Source organism: Corvus kubaryi, unplaced genomic scaffold (assembly GCF_017639235.1).
Source record: "Corvus kubaryi isolate FWS band 111438036 unplaced genomic scaffold, C.kubaryi_AGA036_p1.0 37334, whole genome shotgun sequence".
NCBI classification, from domain to species: domain Eukaryota; kingdom Metazoa; phylum Chordata; class Aves; order Passeriformes; family Corvidae; genus Corvus; species Corvus kubaryi.
Window position 1 is genome coordinate 21,649,307 of NW_024581108.1, and position 18,295 is coordinate 21,667,601.

Below are 18,295 nucleotides of genomic sequence, written 5' to 3' on the forward strand. Positions count from 1 at the left end.
CTGTAGTGGGCATTGTTTTCATCCTACAGGATATTTCAAGTGCTGTGCTTTGAGACGGAGGAAAAGACTGCATCCCACTACCACTGGCAATTAGAGCTCCCTGTGACCAGAGATGACCTTCTTAATATTGCTTTTGACATCTGTACCTGGGTAAATCTTGCTCCACAACCTTGAAATGGACAGTAGGAAAAAAGCAGCAGAAAAATGAGATAATCCATCACATGGTTTGGATTGTCAGTAATAAATCCCAGGGAGTGGAAAAGGCCTTCCTTGTTGACAGGGTGATCCCATCATCTTCATATAAGAAAGAAATATTACAGAGGAAGAAGAAAAAATCATGAGGATAATCAGTCAAACTTCCCCAGGGAGGTGTTTGAGGTGCCGCATAGTCTTGTCTGGGCTCCCTTTCCCATCAAAGCTTGGACCAGATGATCTTTTGAGGTCTCTTCCAGTCTGGGCTGTTCTGTGATTCTGTGATCATCAACATGTTAGTGGTTGGGTGTCACTGTCATTCAGTTCCTGCTGAGTGAATCTGTGCTGTTTGCACATCATTCCTCTATTATCTGGTCTCCTTAAAATCTTACATCGCAGTTTTAGGGGTTTTTGGGAGTCCCTTAGGATTACCTATGTGGCTGCTATCTGCTAGACTTTCCTCTGACCTGTCTCATTTGATCAAAGATGTGGCTCTGGAACCTGCAGTGAGTGGAAAACCTGCATTCCCAACTGAGAACGAACTGTGCAAGCTCAGCTTTGGAAGGAATTTCTCTCTGGTCAATAGTCTGGCTCAACCTGGTGGCTTCCTGGAGCAAGGACAGCAAGTACAGAGATCTGGACTGTACCTCCAGTGCTGCTATATTCTGTCCCTCAGCTTAGTCACACGTAGAATGTGGGTCAGGGATCACTCTGCTGTTTTCAGTCTGGTAATCCACAATACACTGTTAGAAGTTCCTAGGACAGTTTGGTCCAAAGTCGAAAATAACAAATTAACATCCCCCCCACCCCTCTTTGATTTGAATCAAATTACCACTGAGAAGGTCCCTTAATTTGCTCAATATGCAAAGCATTCTCAGGAAAGAAATGTTGGAGAAGTGGATCATGAAAGCTGAGACAAGATGTAAGGGTGTCACAAACAGAGGCCGAAGTGGAAGAGAATAGAGAATTGGCCAAGAAAATGTCATCAGTGACCCTTGTGATCACTGTTTTGTTGGAATGGGGAGGCTGGAAATCAGCTTGGAGAGGATCCAAGATGCTGGAGACAGGGAATACACCTGCTGTGCTTATCTTGCCCTAAACTGCAGATGAATCCAGTTCCTCCAGAAGCTTCTGAAACAATGTCAGTCCCAGAAGACACACCACTGTGAACATTTCAGCAAGGACCTTTGTTCTTTAAATTGCAAAGAATTTTGAAATCTAACACAGGCGATAAGTCAGTTTCCTCTGTGGGTTTTCAGATTTTTTTGGTATCTTATTTGAGTCTGCTAATATGTATTGTAAAGATAAAACAGGCCCAGTCTCAAATACTGGGAATCCAAGAGGAGGCAAAAATGACAAGGGAGAGCTGACAAGCGTCATGGGAAGAATCAGATCAAGGGGAAAAAGTGAGCAAAACTGATGGCAACTCTAATAGGGTCTGATAGCTTAGGTGGGCAAAGGGTGGGCTTGGAAAGGGTCATGAATTTCCTGGCTTCACAGGAGACTGAAGACAACATCAGTCAAAGCCTTCTCTGCTCCAGGATGCAATTTCCTCCCCGTTCTACTGACGGGTCCTTTTCTTCTGTGTATATTTTTCTTTCAACCAGCTCAGAAAAAGTACGGAAAACTGGCAGGGCAGCTCAGAACAGTAAGAGATCTTGTACAAATTCTTTCTTCCTTCACAGGTTGTTGAGACAAAGTGTAACAGAAGATTACAGATAAAAATGACATTTTCTGTCAAAGATAGTAAAGTATTTCCACTGCTGACCAGCTGCAGTGCATGTGTCCTGGCAGATCCTGAAACCAGTTTTTACAGATTTCTCCAGAAAACCAATTAATTTGACTACTGGCATAAGCAGCGTGATAACCTCAATGCCTGCTGTAAATGAAAGAAGGGCTTCGATAAGAGCAAGGGGTCAGATTGTCCATCTTGGTGTCTCTTTGGTACAAACCTCCTGCTACTTAATAAAATATCCAAACTTTCTGTGTATGAACCCTTATTTACCCCAGCAGATAACACAGACCCTCCAAAGGGTACCCTACTGAGGGTAGAAACAGCAATCATTTGTGCTTGAAAGGTGTAGTGCACGGTTGTGGAGAGGTGATTGCTTCAAGAGCCACTTTGCTGGCTGTGGGCACACCACACTTTTAGCTCTTTTGAGGCAGGAATCATTGGAATTCCCTGCTGAGTGCTGTAAACAGCAATGATTCGATGTAACCTCTAAGGGAGCCAGTCACATACAACTCTCTAAAGTCAGTAAGGCTCCTTGAGGTGTGGGGCTTTTACCACTTCACACTGTGGGCAGGTGGCTTGTGGCAGATGTCCCTGACCTCCTCCAAAGGCTCTGGGCAGAGGAAGTTCTGGTGCCATCTCTGCTTTGGGTAATTTGTGAGGGAGCCTGTGGCTTCTCCACAGGAAGCCCTGGAGCAGTTGTAGGGTCTCTCTCCTGGCCTCGTGTAACCTGACTCAGGTTTGGAATACTGTGTCATCACGAGCTCATCTGGAGAAGTTTCAGGTTGTCCTTGTGGAAGGCTAGTTTAGCTGACCTCCAGGGGTCTCTCCCGACCTACATTTTCCTGTGATTCCAGGATGGAATGGTAGCGAGCTCAGGACCTCTGCAGCACAGGCTACTTGTATTTCTACTGACTGTGAATAGGACCATTGTGTGGATGCCCAAGGGCCCTGACAGACAGGCCCTGGCAGTGACTGGAGCTTTTACTGGCCTCAGCTCTCAGTCCCTGTCTCTGACAGAGGATCTGGTGCTTGCAGCAGCAGGGAAGGTGGGAACTGGAGCAGCTGAGGATGCTCAAATTGCTTGTTCCTACAAGCTGCCTGTCATGGGCCAGCCATGTTTTAAACCACGGCAGCCAAATGCTCAGATAATGGGAGACAGAGCTCTAGCTTTACACAGCCAAGCTTGGAAAATGAAGCCAAAGTGACTTGGGCTTGACTTGAGTGTGGAAAAGGGATGCTGCAGTTCTTTACACTGTCTGAGTGCTAAACAAAGCACAGCATGGCCCAGAACACAAGTCCTTACACAGTCTCCCACCTCTGAATACCAGCTTTGAATTGGCTTTGATTTTTATTGCATATTTGTCCACAGCAGCTGTCAGAAAGTTTAAATGCTAGAATTACTGCTGGAATAAATACATCCTTCCAAACCCTTGCTATGGCTCTCCCCGTTGGGAGTTTATGTAATGTACTGAGTGGTACAAAAAGTATGCAGAGAGAACACTCTGCTTCCTGGAGGTTTCAGCTTGGTTTGACAGCTCGGTGCTGACTCACTGTCAGGACCTGGGTTTATGCTCTGTAGTGAAGCTCTGAGGGCTGGGAGCACAGCCATGGACATTGCCACAAATGGATGTGAAACCAGGCTGTTACCATCCTAGGTGACTTTTCGCCTGGGCATTGCAAATGCCATGGCAGTCAGCCAGATGCCAGCTTAGAGCAAGGGCTGCTTTAGGTGAAGAACCAGAAAAGACCCCAAAGCGGCCTCAAAATGCATCAGGAAGATGAACATTTCTTGTAGTGCTATTTTTATCCAATATTCTAATTTTGTCTTGTTCCTGTACATAACTTTCAGGGTTACAGCTGAATAAACTTTCAGGGAAGAGAAATATTCCTAACAGAGCTCTAACTTTCTCCAGATTGAGTCTCTGAAATCATCCACAAAAAGTTTCCAGTCCATGTGTGAGGCATAGGACTTTTGTCTGACAAGGAAAGGGTCGAAAGAGATTTAAGCCCCGTAACAGCTGAGTTTGTTCCTCCATGGCAAAAGGCAATTGTTTTGTTCGGGTTGGATGGAGTTTGGTGAGATGGGGTCAGCACAACAGAAGCCCTTCTGCACCTCCCCTCCAAGATGTGCTCCTGGCCTGGTCCTGCTCCCCCCTGCCCACACCTCCTTGAGCTCTGAGCACACACAGAGGAAGTTGAGGTGCATTCAGCTCCATCTGCCTCCCTTCCAGTCAGTTCAAGCTCCAGCAGTGGAAAGAAGAGAGATCTGGTTCTTTTCCCTGCCCCAGGGCTGATGGATGCCCTGGGCAGCTGCTCTGCCTGCACTTGGAGCAGACCATCGGGGATGTGGGAGTTAGGGAGTACTTAACTGAAGTTAACTGTGCTCTGGCTTTTCCCTGCTGCTCAGGGGCCGTGTGAGGCAGCTCACGAGTTAGCAAAACATTGAGGATTTTCCAGCACTCTCCAGGGACCAGGTGGGTCCCTGGCTGCTGCAGGATATGGCCTGAGAAAGGCTACCTTTTCTTTTCCCAATTCCCTTTTCATGTTAAATCTGCAGGAAGAAAATCACCAGATGTCTTCTCCAGCCCCTCCCTGGGTCTAAATGCCGCTCAGTGCGGCAGCCCAGAAAAGCCATTCCGGTGAGCAGCCAAATGTGAGGGACGGGGAAAACAAGGGCTTGAAGAAATGTGAAAAAACCCAAAGCAAATATGTCAGGAAAAATAGCTGTAAAGGCAATGCACCTGTACCCCAGCAACTCTTTTTTATAAAAAATGAAGAGGAAACTTCAGTGGACCTGTTGTCCAATTTTTTTTTAATAATTGAGAAAATTTGTTAACAAAAATATAAAGCAAAATCACAAGACTGGTGAATTAGAATGTTTTCTAGCTGTCTGTCTTTCCCCAATACACAGCCTACGCTCGGGTGGCAGCTTAAATTTGTCTAATGCACCTAATGCAAAGATGCAAAGCCCAGTGAACACAGCAGAAGGTTTTTCCATGGGCTTCCTTAGACTTTGGATGACTCCTAACTCTGTAGGCAAAATAACACACACAAGTAATCAACATTTGCCCCTTCTTGGAAACCCATCAGCCCAAAAGGGCTGTGGCTGTGTGTTTGTTATGTGTTTGTTGTTGCATCTTTCTCTGACTCTCTGTAAGGAAAGTGCAGATCATCAGAACACGATGCGGCAGCGCTCGAGACCTTGGCCGTGGAATTGTTTATTGAACAGTGACAAACTGCAGCACATCCCTTTCAGGAATGATAAGGAAAGGTTTATGCAAGCCCACATCTGCACTTGGCTGGGCACAATAATGTCATGCTCCTGATTAGCCATAAATTTCTCTGAAGCACTCGCTGGAATAGGGGCGCCCATGGTGGCTGATTTCTGCAGCACAGCTTGTGTTGTTTCCACTGCTCCGAACTTGGTGTGCAGCAATGAAATATAGCCCTGTACAACTGCTGGGCCTTTTTATTTCCTACTCTGTGTCTGCTGCTTGCACTCTGCCAAGAATTATGATTTTTTAATCCCTATTAAAAGTGAGTGTTCAAGGCCAGGCTGGACGGGATTTGAAGCCACCTGATTATGGCAGGTCCCTCCCAACCCAAACCATCCTGTAAGTGAGTGAGAAATGTTTTTCTACAATCTACTCATCTGGCTCTCCTGTGGACAGTCAAATCATCTTTAACCCTGTTCTAAAAGGTCCCTTTTCGCCTTGGGGAAGATCCCTTACTCGAGCCACACTGCACAGGATTAACACATGGATGGGCCATGTGGTTTTCCTTGAACACTGTGATCCCATCCACAGAGCCCTGGGTCTTCCTGGTTCTGTCATGACCGGTAGCATCTCTGGCTGTTGCAGTAGACTACCATATTTAGGACTTTGGCAGCAAACAAAGGCAGGTTTTTGTCACTGTCCCTGTGCTAGAACCCCCCATGGTCGTAACAGATTTCCAAAGCTCTTGTGACATGTAATCCACAGAGGGTTTTCTGTGTAGTGCATCTCCCTGAAGACCAGTAGTGATTTCCTCAGGGTGAGAGGTCAACAAAGGCTTCTTGCACTGTGAAAGCCTTTTTCTGACATCAGAAGCAGGGCTTTGGTATTAGATGTTGCCCTAGGAATGTATTTGCAAAGTACATTAGTAGACATTTACTGGTGTGTCTTTATATCTAGATTGTGTCATTATTCACCTTTTCTTTCATGGTCTCCTAGTCTCTTATTGCCTCCCAGAATTTTTGGGATGTTTAAAAGATGGCAGGAAATAGGGAGCAAACAGCAGTAGAGGGCTGAGAATAGTGTTTCTTCCTTCCATAAAGTACGTCTACTTGCCCTGAATCCAGGGATAACAGCTGGTCTGACATAACAATAATATAAGCTGGCTTTCTGCCTTTTCCAGAGTTAATTTTGGATCCCAGATAAGAAGCCTGGACAGAGAAAAGACAATTGTCATGTCTGTCTGGCATTTTCTGTCATTTATCGAAGCTCATCTCATACAGCTACAGCTTGTTCTAATGTTGATCATTGACATCTGAGGAGAATTTTCCAAAGAGTCCTTCTGGATGGGAAGTGCAGCACGAGCAGAACCAGCTTCCATCTGGAGAGGGGACATTGAGGTACCAGGACACAGATTATTTGGAAGCAAGGAGTGAACTCCCATGTTCTATGTCAGTACCATCATTCTCGCAAACGGCTCAGGAAACAGCCAGTGGGATGTGCAGCCTTTTCTGTGTTTGCCAGTAAAGCCTGGAGCTCCTCTGTATGAATTAGAGCAGTCAGAGAGAAACTATCAGCTAAATCTGAGAATGAACTGAGGATCAGAGAGGGTCCCCCCATGACTCCTGTTCAGCAGCTCTGTATATTGTTTTAAAGGACCCTTACGCAAGAATTACGTTGCATTCTGAAAGAGGAGATTGTTTCACTTGCTTGTTGTGGGAAGGTCTTCAAATTACAGCCTTTCCTGCTTATATTATGGCATTCTAGGGTTCATCCTGCTGCAGTTGGCCCTGTGCTGTGTGGGATGGAGGGTCCATGGCAGATAAATCCACAGCCAAAGCCTGTTTTTACAACAGAAGCCTCTTGCCAGAGAGCCTGAGTTATTTCAGAGCTTCTCATTACAGCTGAACGCAGTTAATACTCATGTGTGCTCTGGAAAGTGTGTGGGAGACAGGTCAGAGTGTCCTGGAGCACAAAATCACCGTGTGGCTCCACAGCAGGTACAGCATCGAATGGAGACTGTGGTGGCAGGGGAGAGCTCCAAACTGATGCTGGACAAAACACTCCTACCCACATTCTGCCTGGAAGGCTCAGTTTTGGCTAATTCCACCATCACAAAGTGAACCACTTCCCAGGGAGATTAAGGGGAAACAGGAAAATTCTATCTGGGAAGTGGGAGGATCCCAATGGAAACTATGACAGGATGAAACATTTGTGTCCTGAAATTCCCATTCATGGGTCTTCCAGTCCTGACTGTGCATGTCCCTCTTCCCATCAGTGGCCAGGCTCCTTGGGTGGATTCCCAGCCATTCCTGTCACTGGTGTATCACTCTTTTCACAGCTTGGAGAGACCACAGTGTGTCAGAGGAAATGTAGTTCACTCCTCACCCATTGCAAAAACAAGGATGTGATGCAGAGCTGCATCTCCCATGAGGCATGAATGGCACTTGGGCTTTGAAACTTTGAGGCTTTTTTGCCTCAAAAAATTGCTATTTTGAGAAGAAGTTTCTGACCCACTTTCTAACGTGCTGCAGTTGAACACAAAGGTTCATGATCTCAAGTATAACTTCACAGAGCTCTGGTTGTCCAAGAAATAACAGATAGAAATTACTCATAAGAAAACTAACTGAAAGCAGTCTTGAGAAAGCCTTGCAAGGTGAATAGCATTGGAGCTTTGCAAATCTCCTGGGATCATCTCCTTTCCTGAAGAGCGCAGAGAGAACCTGGTGCTCCTAGGGTGAGGAGCAGAGGAGGTGGGTGCTTCACGTCCCGAGTCTGATCTGGAGCTGGCTGGCAGCACCTTTCAGTGGATAAAGGCTTTGCATGCCTGCTCTGATGGCTTTGATGCACAAACAAAAAATTAGGCAGTCTGTGGAAATTAAAATGTAATAAATCATATTCAAACCTTTTGAAGCAGCCACCTCAAAGATGCAGCTCTTAGGCCTGGTTGCAGATCCTTGGCCTTTATCAGGATGAGGGGCATGAGCCTGAAGCCTGGCACCCTCTGGCCTTGGCTGCAGAGTGGTTTCTTTGCTGGGTACATGGCATTTCTCAGGCTGTGCTCTGGGCAGGCCATGCTATATTTAAATACGTTTTGCTGGTGAGGGACTAAAGGGCCTCTAGAGCTGCAACTTCCTAAGGGCTATTCTGCAGATTCCTTCCTCCTTTCTTTTTTTTGTTTTCCTTTAAAGGAAACTCTCAATCTTCTTAGGAAATAATCTTTTGTTTATGTCATGAAAAAACCTGTGCTCTCCTGGCTGGGAGGGTGGAAGAGCCAATAGGAAGAAGTGCCACTTGTGCTTTTTGATACAACCAAACGTGTCTTAAATAAACATATGTTTATTTTTCTACCTTTCTGTTGAATTGCATCCTTGCCAACATAGAAGGTAAAAGTATCCAGTTCAAAGGAGGCAACTGCAAGTGTAGGCTGACATCCTGTTGTAAATATAGAACTGGCCTCTTGACAATGCCCTGCTCGGAAACAATGGGAGCTGGGAGAGAGAAATGTGTGAATTAACACAGCCGAGGCAAATGATGAACAGCTAATGAAGGAAAAGAGCTGTGGGCCAGGCTGCCAGCTCTCAGGGCTGCCTCTGAGCTGGCCTTTGTCCCCTTCACAGAGCTGTGTGATGTCTCTGCTGTGTCCATGTGCCAGCCGTGATGCCACCCTGGGCATGCCAAGGACATGGGACACCCTTCTGTGCCAAACCACAGAAGAGATTTCCCTGTCCCCTTGCTCAGACTGGGGCAGAGCAGAAGCTTTCATCTGCTTTTGCCTCTGTCCTACCTTGCCAACAGGACATGTGGCCTTGGAGCCAGGGCAGGTTTCTGCCCTGCCCAGTGCTCGGATCAGGATTTGCAGTGCAAGGACCAGCAGTGGGGAAGGGGCAGCCGGCCTGATTCGCTGCCCTCGGGACAGTTCTGGACAAAATCCCCGTGGCCAGGTTATATCCTGCCTCCATCATGCATTGGAATGGGCAGTGGACACCCATTTCCAGGAGAAGGATGAGAGTCCCAGGCACTGCCGAGACAGAAAGGAGGTTTATCCCTCCCAGGCTTTGCCACGAGGAAACAGAGTTCCAGGCTAATTAGGAACCTTAGTGATGCTTCCTGTGATACCTGAGAAACCTGCTGTGACTCAGTCAGAAGCAGCCTGTGGCTGTCAGTTGTTCTTGGCTCTGGCTGGGCACCTGGCACAACTCACCAGCTCCTGTCCCAACAAGGAGCAGACTGGGATAAGAAAGGAACCTGGGATAAGACAGGAACCACATGCCTTAAACCAAAACAGCTGGTTTTCACATTTACAACATGCTTGTGGGGACATTGTTGTGACCTTTTGGGCACTGATGGCTGGAGTGGGTGAACTCCCATGAATCCAGGCAAGATTTTCCCTCTGGTGAATCCCTTGTACAAAATGTATTGAGGTTTAAAAACTTGGCAGATGGAAGCCTAGTTTAGCTTATGTTCATCCTTGTTTTTCTTTGACTTACTACAGTGTTTTTGTGACTGTCATGTTAAAAATGATGGCTTGCACTAGCAAGTATTCACCTGACTTTTGTCCTGAGCCACCTTCAGCTCCTGGGCTGAGCCAGCAGGGCAGTGGCCACAGCGATAGCAATTGACTGTCACCAGTTTATCTTATCTAGCATACAGAGTGTGGCATTTGAGAGCCAAAGCCCTGGCTTTTCTTCCCTTCTCTTTCTGTGCAGCACAGGGTGTGCCCCATTTGACCTAAATATTTGTGAAGTTACATCCTTGGGACAGGCTGACAAAAGGTTATAAACTCATTTGTTTTCGTCTTTCCCTAAGGTGGGCAGGCTGCAGCAAGGCATCACAGCTGCCTCATGTGGGTGCCTCACACCTTCCCCTGACCCAGCTGGTGCTGGCCAACATCTGAGACAGGGCTGTGGGTCTGATCCACACTAAAAATTCCCACTTCCTTACCCCAAGAGACTGTGGCAGCTGCTGCCTCATCACTTTCTGTAGCCATGGACCTGGAGGCACCATTAGTGATAAGAAGCAAATAGGGTCATGGGACATCAGGTGTCATGTCACAGTCAGAGTGGCTCTGTTTGTTCCTGGGTGTGATGCACAGCTCAGTGAGTCCCTGAGAATCAGCAAAGTGCCGGGGGGTCAGGGTTTTCCCATTGACATCAGTGCCATTGGGTCGCTTTGTACCTGCACCCTCAGCTGTGCTCATCTTTGGAGGAAAATGGGAAAGAGTGAGTTTTGCATGTTAGTGGAAGGAAACCAGGCAGCTTAATCCCAAAGGTGAAGTGTGTGCTCATAGTAACACCAGTTTTTACATCTCCCCAGCACTGTTCAACAGCAGCTGCACTGAATTACGGTTGTGGCACTGCTGCTTCTTTTTGGAACGGAGGGGAGTGAGGTGCAGCTTCGGAATTTAAGCATGAGACAGAGCAGAAGGTGTTTTTCCACTCCACTCTTGGCTTCATCAGTGGTCAAATTCCCCAGCAACTTTAAGAGCCTCTCCTAATGTGGGTGCCAGCTGTGCCCAACATCTGGGCTCCCCTGGCTGTGAGGCTGGTCCTGGCTGTGCAAAGATGCTTTTACAGGCAGCAGTCCCAGGTGTGTGTGGGGAACAGTGCTGTGCCTCAAGCCAGTGCTGCATCACAGACCCACAGAACTGGGGAGAAAACAGTGAGGATAAAAGATAGACAATATTCTACAGTTTTGTGATTCTGTGAGTGTCTTGTCTTTCACAGTGTATTTTAGTTTTTAGGCTGCAGCACCTTTGTGCTCATGTACCACTCCCTAGTGTACTTAGAGAGCTCACTCATGCTGCCCTACCAAGCAATCTCTCTTCTCAAAAAGCTGAACAAATCTGCAGCCAAAGTGTGTCAGAGTCAGTGCACATTTTCCACTAAACTTCCTGACTGTGCTGGAATTTGGAGTGCCCGCTCTGAAAGAGCAGCTTCCCCTTTTTGTATATCAGTGGGCAGAGCTTTGGGGGGACACTGTGGTGCATGACTGCAGATATGTCAGCTGGTGGGTGGGAGGGGGATCCCAAAGCATTCTCAGGAGTGATAGGTGAGTTATTGCAAGGAGTTGGTGCAGCCCAGAAGCAGAAACATGCAGGGTATGAGGCTGGTACTGCCTGTGATTTGCAATGTGTGACCAGCAGTGCTGTGAGCTTGATCCCACTGTTTGCCATACTCTGTTATCAGAGCTGCTCAAATGTTTTCCATTAGCTAATCCTTAACCCTTTGCAGATACAGACCAACCCTGCATTGGAACCAAGAGCCAGATCAGAAATAAATTCTTCATAATTTTTCTTTGGAGGATTTTTACAATCACTGTCTCCCCACACCACTAAAAAACATGTGAAAATCATTTAGCAAGATGCAGCAACCGACAACCCTCTCCTCTCCCACAGGTGATATTTTAGAAGGACAAAATATGTGTGGAACAAAGTGATTTAAAAACGTCTAGGAGAGGGTCAGAATCCCAAATTAGAGGCGAATTTCTTTGAAAACTGACCAAGGGATTCATGCAGTGACAGAAGTGCCATTTGGAAAAAACAAGCAGACTTCCTGGAGCTGGCCAGACACACCTAGGCAGGTCAAAGAGAGTTGAGTGCTTGATGGGTGTAGAGGCCCTTCCTTATGCAACTGATAAAGATTTTCTGAAAGAATACATGGATGTAAGATTGCTGGGTTCTTCTCTGAGTGTTTTACCACTCTCAGGGCAAAATTGTCTTTTCCTTGTAGCTGACCTGAATCTCCCATGCTGCAACTTATTTTTAGCTGTGCACCTTTGAGAGAGCAGGTTTGATCTTCTCTGTTAGCTCATAATCTCACGGAAGCTGCGGTTCCCCATCACTGTCTCACACCATGTGCTTCAGCCTCACTGGCTCCCTCCCCTTCCTCAGGGTCATGTCCTGGGAAGCCCAAAGCTGGATGCAGTATCCAGACTTGGGCTCCCCAGTGCGGAGTACAGGGGCAGAACCACTTCCTTCCACCTGCTGGTTGCACTCTCTCTGTTGTGGCCCAGTACAAAGCTGAATTTTGCCCCTGGAAGGGCACATTGAGTGAGGCTTAGTTGCAGTGCAATAGATATCCCTCTCTCCCTCTGGCAGGCAGATCTGCAAAATATCCCTGACTGACCTCCTGTGAGTCTATATAAGCACCAGGGCCACATAAGGACTTGAGCAATCCTGTATGGCTTCTATTTTTTTTTTTTTTTGTGCAGTTCCATGTTGCATCCAGCCTCTGATTGGTCTGGTCATCAAAGCCTGGCTTCAAGTGTTTGTAAGCTCACAGCAAAACCAGCAGCAAAAGTAAAAACACGTCTGCTCCTTGGAATTACTGTCCTGGAATCTTTTGTTCCATGAACAGTGGTTCAGGTCTCTGGGAAACGCAAAGATCTGGGAGAGGTCTCAAGAGAAACAGTGTCCTTCATGTGTAGTCTTATTTCACTGATCTTGGAAGACTGGCTGTTCTTGGCCACTTACTACTCTGGTTGCAAATGAATAAATAAACAGGAATGCAGCTGCAACAAGGACTGAACAGACTGGACAAACTCCTGTGTACAAGATTTCCACCCCAAAGAACCTGCACATTCATAACTGATTGATAAATGTATTATTTGTGTTGCCTGTGGGGGTGGAGAGCTGAAATTCTAGGAGGAAAGGGGGAATCTGTGGGGGCTCCCAAAGTGATATTTTTATGTCCTGAATCTACAGCCAGATCCCCAGCTGCTGAGCACCAGTGAGACTCCATTGATACACATTTTGCCCCATGTCTAGGAAGGTCCTTTTTGGGTTGTCCCAAGGCCATCCATGTCATTCCTTCTGCTTCTGCCCGGCTGCTCTGCCCTAATCCTGTGCCTGGGGTACTCAAGACTCGCTTTGCTCTTTGGCCTCAGCCTTGTGTGTGCTTCCAGCTGTGCTCTGCTGCAGTGTCTGGTGGCATAGGAAATGGGAGCCCCAGCAGCCACCCCCACCAGTGCCACAGAGCCCACGCTGGGGCCACGCTGTGACCTTGCATCATCAGCAGGAGGGTGAGGTCCTGTGTGTGTGTGAGCCAACCAGGTGCTCTCAGCCCAAGCCCTGAACTTTTGCACCATGCTAAGGGGAAGGTGGATAATTTGGGGGTGGTGGGAAGCCTGAGAATACAGCAGCATTCCTGTAGCCAGACTAGGTGGGGCAGCGACAAGGGGATATTAGCTCTCCTTAGCAGTCAGTGTCTGAAACTTCCTTGTATTGTTTGTCCAATGCTAAGAGCTTCCCCCGACACTAAAAATAGCTTTTTGTTTGCAAGTTCACTTCGCATTCACGCTTCCTCTCTTGCTTTTCTCAAGAGGTTCCTTGATATCTTTAAATTTGCTTGACCAACAGGAACAAAAGGCAGCAAAACCTCCCTGTGTGAAGATGGGGAGGTTTTCACCTCAGAAAGGGAGAGGGGGAGGCAGCTTTTAATATCTTTTTATATTTAGTGCAGGTTTGATGGGTGAGAACAAACACCATGTCCAGCCTTAATTCCATTTACCGAGTGAGAGCAGAAAGGGAATGCACCATCCTCCTGGGAGCCCAGGGAATAGTTGGCAGTGACACCATATAGTGAAAAAATGTTGTTCTCAGAAATACTCGAGGAACGACCAAGCAACAGCAATCACAGTGACTCCCAGCTCTACCCTTGGCAGCTGTTATCTGGACCAGATGTTGTCCTAAGTAAAAGGGAGATGCTGTTTTCTGGAACAGAGGGATATATATTATTTTCTGACATGAGTGCTCGATTGATTTCTTTTAAAAATAATGCCTTGTAGAATGTTAATAAATAGCTGTTTATTTTGACAGCAGTGTCAAGAGCATGCTAATGTGTTATTGTTTGGACTGTGGACACTTAAGATGTATGAAGGGAATTTGTCTTGCTGGTTCCAGGGAAGCAGGAGGGTTTTGCTCATGGTGGACCCAGTCCAGAGAATGTGCTTTACATATGGGTGTTTATATCTTGCTCCGCCTGTAAGAGTTCATTTGCCTGATGAAAGATTGTTTGCTAGCACTCTAGGAGCTGGCAGGGAGGTATTTATACCATTGTCAACTCTGATAAAAGTTTCAGATGTTACAAAAGGTCTTGGATTATATCAGGAGGAAAAAGAGAATTAATTAAATCTGAATTTCTTCTGAATTTTTTAGTGTTCAAAAGTGATCCGGCCTGCAGGCCTTGGAATCTGGTCTGATCTACTTGTTTTCTATTGCACTGAACCTGATTTGAAGCCAGGCAGCTCTATCTGATCATAGGAGTGTGGAGCTCACCGTGGCACAGGAAACCAGGCTGTGCATTGGGTAAGGCAGCTCAGGCAGTGGTTGCTGTTGATGTGGAGCAGTGTAGACGTGCCTGATAACTCACCCTGCCTGCAGGTAGATCCCAAAACTCAAATCCTGGCTGTGAGTGTAAAATCAGAGGGATAGAAAAGCCTCCAAAGGGTCACCTCCTCCTGCTTGTTCTCTCAGATGTGGAGCAAAAGCAGCTGGTGATGGACACCCTGAGGCAACCCTGTCCTATCCTCACTGCCTGGGAAGTGTCTCCCATGGCACAATCACAGCCTTTCTGGCTTCAGTTTACTGCTTGAAACTGCAGTGGATGTGGTGGTGCTGCAGCACGAACCCTCAGTCCTTCTGGAAATATTGCAGCTCTTTTGACTGCCTTCAGGTAGCAAATATTGCAGTGCAACCTCTGCTAGGCTGTTTCAGCATCTATAATCCACACAGGAAGGGAAAACAGATCTGTGAAGCAGAGCCCTTTGTTCATACAAAAAGTATCAGTTCTTTGGAGAAGGAACATATTCTCAAATCAACACCTGTGCTGGAGCAAGTGCCCAGCGTGTGGTTGAATCATCTCCACCTCTTTGAGGATGAGCCCTAAAGATACCACGAGCTAGACCAGCAGGAAAAGTCACAATCCTTTGCCTTTGTGACATATTATGCATTGAAACAATACTTCCTCTGGAAAGGTCATGGCACTGAGTCGTGCAAGAAGCCTTATCAACAAGTAGGCGTATTATATATGAAATGTAGGCCCTCTTACGTGTGAGAATGTTCCCTGAGACAGCATCTGAATTTATGTGGTGTTGGTAATAGGTGGATACATTTTCCACCAGGAACAAGTATAATAAAATCAGATTGCAACTGAAACAAAAATGCTAATTTGAATCATAAAATTCAAATAAAAACAAAGTGCTGGTGGACTCCCATCTAAATTGGATTCAGTTAAAGAAACTGTTGAGGCCAAAATTACTGTTGAAGCAATTATGACAGACAGCCCAATAAGGAGTCAACATTTGAATGAATTACTGTCCCTCGAATCACCTTGAATTTGCACAAAGCAATGGCCTTTTCAGTTTCTGGATTGTTCTGCCTCTCTGTATGCACAGACTCAGGTTATTTTTGGCTGTTTGGGGCTGGTGCAAGGCTGTGTCCAGGGAGGGTGTGCAGCAGAGCCTGATGAGATTCCTTGAGCCCCTCCAGATCTGGGTGCTTTGCTCACTTCCAGGACAAAGCTCCACACAGCAGAGTTTTTTTCTCCAGATGATAATGAAAAAAGAGGTTGCTGAGACCAAATGATCTTTAATCCATCTGGCACGTGCAGCTTAGGGATATGGCAACCCTGCGCTGGGTGCTGTTACCCCTGAACACCTTTTTGCCTGGGTTTCTAGCAGTGCCTTGAGATGAGTGATCTCTGACTTCCACAGGACCAGTGTCTTAATGAACTTCTGTTTCAAAACATTGTTTTTTATTCACGTGGGAATCTGCCAGGATTTTTTTATTTATTCTTTCTTTTGGAATTTTCTTGCAGTCATAATTACATAAAGTGTTTGGTAAGGAATTTTCTGACTAGGTTTTTGTAATCAGAAAATGTTAATCTAAGATAACCTGCCTGTGTTTGTATGTACAAGGACCAGTTCAGTAAATCTCCCAGGCCTGAAAACATTTCCAAGTGGTTTCAAATATGGAAAGCATGAGATCTGGATTTTTTTTTTACAGTTTTATCTTGCTTTGCTCTTGCCTGTAGCATTAAAAACAGAATGAACGTTTCAGCTGATCCACACCATTTCCCCTCCTGAGATGATCCCTTTGCAAGGATTTTGGAGCTCTGGTTTTCCATTCCATCTCAGGGCATTAAAGCACTCCCCTGGCTGTGGTCTTGTGTGAGTAGGAATATTTCCTGGAGCTTTCTGACAACTCAATCTGAGTTCCAGTTAGGTGGAAGGAAACCTCACTGCAGGGACACGTCAGCTGACTACAGTGCCACTTACCACTGTGTTTTTAGTGCATTTCTGGTTGTCAGAACAATCACACAGTTCTGCATGCTTTCAGACACGCCTTGTTCCCAGAATGGAGCGGTAGCCCCTCTTTCCAGTGGAAAACCCACCCTTTTTCCCTTTAACCTCTTTATCATGGAGCCTACAACTGGTTTTGAGGGACCAGATCTGTTGGGAGGCCATGGGAGCAAAACCAAGAAGAAATAAAAAAGGTAAAATGTGATGTACTGGGATATCCTGGCTTTACCTGTCCCATGAGATCTTCAAACACTCCTAGTTACCAGAGGACAGAAACAGATATATGGAAAATAGCAGAGCCCTTACAAATGACTGGAGTTTGGGGGGACAGGGTTAGAAGGGAAGTGAAAGGAGGAGGGAGAAGAAACCCTATATGAAAAAGACTTTGCTAACCTAGAAATGTTTGGATTAAGCGAAACATTTTTTGAAGCCAGGTGTTTTCCAGAGAACCACATCTCCTCTGTGCACCTGAGTGACAGATGCCAGCTGAAGTGACTGTTTCCTCTGGAGGAAATGGTTTGCTTTCTGTGAAGGCCTGGGCATGTTCTGCCCTGGTCTGAGTGCTAGCACATGCTGATTATTAAAGCAGTGGGCAAGACAAAGACTTTCTGGGCAGAAACCCTTCCCTGACTCCACGGAGCCCACCGGCTCTCCCAGGGGATGGCACAGCTGGCCATAGTCAGCAGCTCTGGGTGCACATTCAGGCTCAACCAAGAGGAAAAACATCACATCTTGCAAAGGGAATTCAGCACTGGGAGCTTTTTGGGTTGCATCTGCACCCTGCTGAAGCTGGTGGACACGAGGTCAAACACGTCTGCGTGTGCTGGTGTGGAGGGGAAGGACAACGCCGTGCTATCCAGCAGGGATAATCACTCGGGTCATATGGACCATCCCCGGGAAGAAAGATGAACTTACATTTTTCTCCAGTGATGATGGTGATGTCATGAAATGGTAAACAAAGTATTTCATCTTTTCTCCTTTTCTTCACTCAGTTCCAGGAGCTATGCAGGGTTTTCTGCCAGAAAGCTGACTTTTCTCCTGGCTGAGGCTCGAGAGCCCATCAGTGCTGAAACATCGCTGGAATGTTCTGTCCTGCACACATAGGGGAACAAAAACCTCCCTGGAGGGGGAAACACTAACCTAAGAGCTACAGGCTTTGTTTCTGTACCTGTCACAGTTATTTATTATTTCAGGCAACTTCTGAATTTATATAGTGCTCCTGAAAAGTGGTGCTGAGCCCTGAATAAGCAGATGAATGGACTCTCAGCACCTCAGTGTTCATTTTGGCCAGAAAATTGAAAGCACTGTGATGGAACAGAAGGTATAGCATCTGAAGTTACTGGGTCATGTAGCAACAGCCAGTGATGCTTTTATTTCCCACTGGTACAGCTTTGAAAGCAGCTGGTTTGGGGGCTGAATTTAAGTGCAGTATGTTTGCAATTAGTTGTTGTTGACTTTGCTGAAATGTGCCTCGTCCAAACAAAACTGTGTGGAGTGAGTGCATGTGCACACAGTGCTCGTACACATGTGCACACACACACACACACACACACACATTCTGGCACGAGGCCACTCCGAAACACAATCTCAGCTTGATACAATGCTGTTGCTTCCCTGCTTGGGTTGGGATCCTGCTTGGGTTTGGGTACCTTGAGTATCCTGCTTGGATTTGGGTACCAACATCCTTCTCTCTCCTGTCACGGCCTCATGAAAGCTATGTTCCCAGAGTACTCTTCCCACCAGGGACAGACGTCAGAGGAGCTGGGATGAGGTCCAGCCTGGTGCCCTCTGCTCCTGTAGCTTACCCTCTGCTGGCTGTGCTCCCTCCTTCTCCCTGCTCTCTGCTTGCTGCTGA